Raw genomic sequence first — 6,615 nt, forward strand, 5'->3', positions numbered from 1 at the left:
AGTGTCCTTATTAGAAGAAACAGGAGATTGCTCACGCTCTTGCTTTCACTCTCTCCCTCTCTCCTCAGCACCATGTGAAGATACAAGAACGTGGCCATCTGTAAAACAGAACAATATCCTCAGCACACACTGGATTTGTTAGAACTTGATCTTGGACTTCTCAGCCTCTAGAACTGTGAGAAATGTTGTTTAATCCAACTTAGTCTCTTTGGTATTCTGTTATAACAACCTGAACTGACGAAGATAAGCTACTTTTTATGAGACTTATTTGTGTTTTCATGTGTCCACCACACTGCGTTATAGACTCAGGGAACAAAGACAATATCTTATTTCTTTTTTTTTTTTCCCTCATGTTTCCAGAGCACATAGCACAGTGTTTCACACATGAAATCTTTAGATACATTTACTGAAGTGAATCAACCCCAGTTCTGCCCAGATAAGGATGGTCATGGTGGAAAACTGCTGTGCAGAACGGTTCTGCTACAGACCCAGAGTTTCACTGCACAGATAATCCTGAAACTTATCATTTTATGAACACATTCCTTCATTTGTTGGACTTTTCTATGAGAGCTCTCCTTCAGAACTAAAAGCAAAATGCGTTACTTTTTAAGAAAGTGTATTTTTCCCTTGTGACTAATAACATCTATATAGAGGATCATATTTCTTTCTTTATTTTGGCCATGAGGAAGCTCTGGGGCAATTTACTGCTCAATTATTGTAGCTCTGTAAGACCTTTTTGGATTGCTCATCATCATACTGCCCTTGTTCTAATTTATATATCTCTGACCCCATTCTTCAATTTAAATTTATATTTTATTATATTTATTTCCTATATTTATTTCCTATATTTCTTTCGTTGAGTAAGGCATGGGATATGAATAAGCCTATTTGGACTGAAATAATAATTTTTTTCCAAAGTGTCCAGATGCCTGAGACAATAGTGTTGAGTCTAGAGCAAGGGGCTCGTCTCTTCTACAGTGAAATTCTACATATAAGTGACACCATGAAGTACTTGTCTTTCTCTTTCTAACTCATTTCATTTAACCTAATTCCCCATCTCCCTCCCTGTTGTCACAAATGGCAAGAGCTTATCTTTTCATAGCTGAGTAGTATTCTAATGTTTTTATCTCCTAAACCATCTGTCTTAGGATGTCTTAGGTTGTTTCCATTGCTTGGCTATCATCAATAGTGCTGCAGTGACCGGAGGAGGGCATGCACCCTTTACATACAGTGTTATAACCCAATGTTACCTCAATTTTTTAAAAAGATTTATTTATTTATGCATACAAGAACTGGGGTATAGGCCAGAGGTGTGGGGAGGTGAGAGGATTCACCAGAGACAGATTGGGGAGCAGAAGAGGCAGACTGACTGAAATACACTGCTGAGGGGAGCAGCAGGCGAATCAGGAGAAATCTGCTGCGCCATGTGGGTAGCTCCCTGGCCGGGGGTCGAACTCGTGCTACAGTGGCTGCTGATAGCTTCATAGGTTGCATCTCAACCCCTTGTGCCACCAGAGAGGCCGCTCAATTTTTTAAAAAAGGTGAAATGCTTTGTTTTCCTAAAACATAGATTCTGCATTGGAGACGGTACCACTAGTAGACCTCTTTGCTGGACTTGTGTCCTGACCAGTCAGAACTGTTTAACCTCGACAGGGGTCTCTTTTCTAATAAGGTTCTCTCTTTAAAAAAAAAAATTTTTTTTTAAATTTTATTTATACAAGAACCAAGGTACAGGCCAGATGTGCGGGGAGTGAGAGAATTCACCAGAGACAGAGTAGGGAACAGAACAGGCAGACTGACTGAAACACACTGCTGAGTGGAGCAGCAGGTGAGACAGGAGAGGTCTGCTGCGCCATGTGGGTTGCTTCATGGCCGGCGGGGATCGAACCGGAACTGCAAAGGCTGCGGACAGCCTCACAGTGCTGCGCTCAACCCACTGTGCCACCAGGGAGGCCCTAATAAGGTTCTCTTACCATTGCTCACTGCTTGCTTCATTTTGGGTTAATGGGTTAATATTTGAAATAATTTTGTGCAGGAAACTTCTAGGTCAGGCACTCAGCAGTCATCCTATTTCAGCTGCGATGTTAATCGTTGCCTTTGTGAAAGATCAGTATGCTCAATGTCCTTCTGTTCTAGAAAACCATTTTTCTTATAGGAATCTACTGGGACCAAGTAGAGCCAGCTACGGGCAAAGAGGAAGCCAATCTGGACAGCTGAACGGACTCAGAGGCATAAAACAAGGGACATAGAAAGAGGTTGGGGTGAGAATCTAGGACTGGCAGAGGTACCAGACCATCAAGATTTCCAGGAGAAATTACGGAAACATCTGCAAGGTCAGGGCAGGAAGTTGGGGCCGCTTCTCAGAAAGGGAAGTGCTTGCCTTGGGATTGCTGGGGCAAAGCTGAACTGCCATATAAGCAGAGCCAGGAGGCTGGCTGAGAACCAGCAAAGAGACTCCAAGGAGGACCAAGAGTCCATCCACTCAACTCCAAATCTTTCAGCTCCACAGAGGTGAGGACAGGCCTTGGCTTTTGGGGAGCTAACGAAATACATTACCCAGGCCAAGAAGTAGTTCAACATTAATTGCATTACAATAAAGAACCTGTGTTCAGAAAATCTCTTGACAGCTTTGCTTCTGTTCATGTCCAGGCTTTGCCAGCCATGGCCCTGCAAAGCGCTAATCAAAGGGTAAAGCAAACAGTCAATTGCTTAGTTATAAACAAACAGTTGTGAAACTTTTTAATTTTGGTGCTTGGAAAATAACAAGGCTTACAAAATACCAGTGAATAACAGATAATTGGCCAGAAAAATCCATTCAGGAGGGGCTTGGACAGCATTGGGTATGAAAGGAATGTCTCCCTCTAGCTCCATGGGGGTGGGGTGAGGTAGGACTGGGGCAGGGGCTGCACTGTTGGGGACTCACTTCAAATCCTGCTTCTTGGCAAGAAATCTTGCCAAAGTGGCTCATCCAGCACACTGTCAACCTCTCCTTGTTGGTCACACACCCTTTCCTAACGTTTCCAAAGGGAGCCCACTTTCAGTCTAACCATTTAGTCACCCTAACCCCTTCCCCCACCCTCCCCACCCCCCCCATGATACTCACTCTGTCCCTGGGACAGCTGTTCCCCCTGACAGATGACCCAGCCCCCTGGTTTTCCTTAAATAATAGGAGAACACTTGCTCTCTCTAAACACAAGGCCATATCCAAATTTAAAAAAGAAAAATAAGGGAGGAAAGCATTCAAACAAAACTCTTGGAATGGGACTCCTGGGGTGACATACCGAATAAAGCAAAACAGGAAAACAATTGCAATATTAAAAATAGATGACTTCCTGCATGTAAATTCTTCACTGACCTTGTTGATTGGAGTATGGTCAATGTTTGCTGGCCTCCACCTCCTGATTTCATGAGAGTTCACATCAAGGGGCAGTTCTCAGGACTCAGAAGTGCCCCTGTCCCATTTTAAAAAGTATTTGTATATGAATCTGCCTACAGGCATCAAGGCTTAACTCTTTGATACTCAGCACCTATCAGAGATCAAAACTTGTCCTTTGTGTCATTGCCATGTATCTGGCTATTGAGGGTACCTCATAGGTCACTGAGGCAGAGACGGGGCCTGCGCATAACCCAATGCTCCTTGATGATATTCACACCCATGGCCAACAGTGTGACAGCCATCATGGAGAGAGCATCCATCGACTTGGTGAGCACTTGACTGAGCCCCTGCCACATGCCAGCCACTGCTCCATGCACAGGGGACACACTCGAGCCCTGGGTGAGCTTCTATTGTAGTTGGATAAAACACAACAGTGAATTCTATTTTGCATTATAAGAGGTGTATAGGAAAAACGAAAGTAGGGTAAGAGGAATTGAACGGATGGTGGGCTTACATTGGATGGAGTAGGTCTCAGCAAGAAAGTAATATATAAGCAAAGACTTGATATGAGGAAGTAGATAGGCAGATATCTTGAGAAAATACCTGATTTGATGCAATAGTCCGAGCAAATGTCCTGAGGCAGGACCATTACAATGAACAAATAAGACCTGGCTTCTCTGGCATCCACTGCTAGGAGGCCTCAGCCAAGATAATTCTATTCTGTGGACAACAGAGGGAATGACTTTGAAGCAGTAGGGACAATGGTGAAAATGGTTTCAACCAGGACAGCTCTTCGGAATTGGGGTGTGCACTGGTGAAAAGGAGAGGTAAAGGTTAAAAGAAAAGGATCATTTTCCAAGATTCCACTCCCTGAGTGGAGAATAAGAACGGAATCTAAAGGGCACACCCAAAACAAATCAGCAGGAGACAGGGAGCCCCCGTTGGGCGTTGTGTTTTGATTCCCCATGTAGTTATGAGTATGGCTCTGTGCCTTCAGAAGTACTCGTGGAATTTGGCCTTGGATCACAGAATTTTAGGACTGAATTGTTCCTTCCTGACTCTGCTTGCTCCCTAATCCCCTTCTCTGGATCGCCTTGGTCACTGGAGTTCTCTTAACCATTTTCTGTTCCGGGCCACTCTTGAAATGAGATTTAGCCAAGGGATGATCAGTACCCCTGAAGATGGCCCCCCTCCTCTCTCCATCAAAGCAGGCTAATTTCCTGAAAGGGGAGGTCTTGAAAGGAATTTACACTCTATGGCTAAAGAGATCTGAGAGTTACCACTGAGAACTCAGGTATTTATTAAAAGCACTTGGGCCTCCCTGGTGGCGCAAGGGGTTAAGATGCAACCTATGAAGCTATCTGCAGCCATTGCAAATAGCCACTCCCTGGTTCAATCCCCGGCCAGGGAGCTACTCACATGGTGCAGCAGATCTCTCCTGACTCACCCACTGCTCCCCTCTGCAGTGTATTTCAGTCAGTCTGCCTGTTCTGTTCCCCACTTTATCTCTGGTGAATCCTCTCTCCCCCCACACCACTGGCCTGTACCCCAGTTCTTGTATGCATAAATAAATAAATCTTTAAAAAATAAATAAATAAACAAATAAATAAATAAAAGCATTTGATTTCTCCCACAGAGTGAGAGAGAGAGGTGGGTAAAACTAGACACATGTGGATTTAAAACCCTCCCATTATCTATTGCTCTTGGGAGAAAGTCAACAGTATTTAATTGCCTTCATGCTGCAGTCATCCTTGCTAACTGAACACCGAGGAGCCTTACTATTTCCTGCAGGTATAGGTATGGGCTGTGCTGGACGACTTCCAGCTCCTACTCACCTATTCACCCTTAATTGGTCCTTCCTTGGAGAATGAGTTCCTGACCCCCTAAACTAGTTTGGATTACTGACCTTCCAGAACTTGGCGTGGCATCTGGCCCTTAGTAAATGCTCCATAAATATTGATGCTTTATAACTGGAGTTGATGAATGAATGAGCAAATGAGAGACGTTAAAATCAATGTGATTTTTTTAAATTGATAACTAGGAGGACAGAAGTCCCCACCCAAAAAGAAAGAGGAGAAAAGAAAAGAATTCTTTAAGACATGAAGTGCTTTTGCTTAAGGCAATATTCAAGTTAGGTCAACCAGGTCAATCATTGGGGAAAACAATGGAAATTTGTTCTAGGATATTCATCTTCTAAGTAACCTCAGCATTGTTAACTGATACTGAAAATGAGCTGGATTCCTCCCTGCTTACCCCTAGTAGTAGGGAGGAGGGGAGAGGACAGAAGGGCACTACCAGGAAAAATAGGCTCATCCAGCTTGGAGAGCTGAAAAAGAGTAAATTATAAGAACTGAATTTCAATTTTTGTTCTGTATTGATCCACTGGGGGTGGGGGGGCTTGGACAAGTCACTTAACACTTTGAATTATATTTTCATTGCCTAAAAAAATTAAACTTTGGGACATTGAAGCGGGGGAAGGTATCAACAAAGTTTATGTATGGCCAAAGGTCCCACACAATAGCGATATTATTAATGATCACTGATGCTAACCCCAGCTGTTCCCCAGTAAGATTTTATTAGTCTCACTGCTGTTTCCTGATTTGTTTCCATCCAGGAAGCTTTGAAATAATGGTTAGCAGAGGGGCACACTGCAAAAATAAAAATTCTCAGTCTTTTAACTTTTCCATCCACTTTAATCCCACTGCCCATCCTTCCTCTCTCCCCAGCTTCAGCTGGAGTCCTGCCATTCCTGTAATCAGTCATGAACTGGGGAGAACCTCACTCATGTTGGGGGAGGGAGGGAGTGTGCAGGGAGAGTCCTGGCCCAGCATCGCTATTGAATATGATGTCCTTTGGTGGTGCCCTCAAAACAGAAGTGAGGAAACAGGTCATTATTTATCATATGGCTTTGTAATGGATGCTGATAATGCAAAACAGACAGGCAGTTCTTGAGGTCACTCCAATGAAGGACTGAGTCAGCTGTTGGGACCAAGTCGGAAGGGAGGTTCCCTGTGTGATTTGCCCTTCTGCTAGGGATCTCCCTGCAGAAACAGCTGCCCTCTTGTTGCTGGAGCTTGCCATTTGCCCTCTGGAAGGCACACTGCCTCCTGCATTATGTATGTGGACAGTTTGGGGCCTGTAGGGGGAGCTGAAAACTTCCCATTCCAGCACAGTCACACCCCAGTCCTCTCCAAGTCAGCACACAGTTGGATGCAGGTCCTGCAGGCTGGAGCCCATCA

This window comes from Talpa occidentalis, unplaced genomic scaffold (genome assembly GCF_014898055.3).
Source record: "Talpa occidentalis isolate TD23 unplaced genomic scaffold, MPIMG_talOcc4v2.1 talOcc4.6, whole genome shotgun sequence".
Lineage (NCBI taxonomy): Eukaryota > Metazoa > Chordata > Mammalia > Eulipotyphla > Talpidae > Talpa > Talpa occidentalis.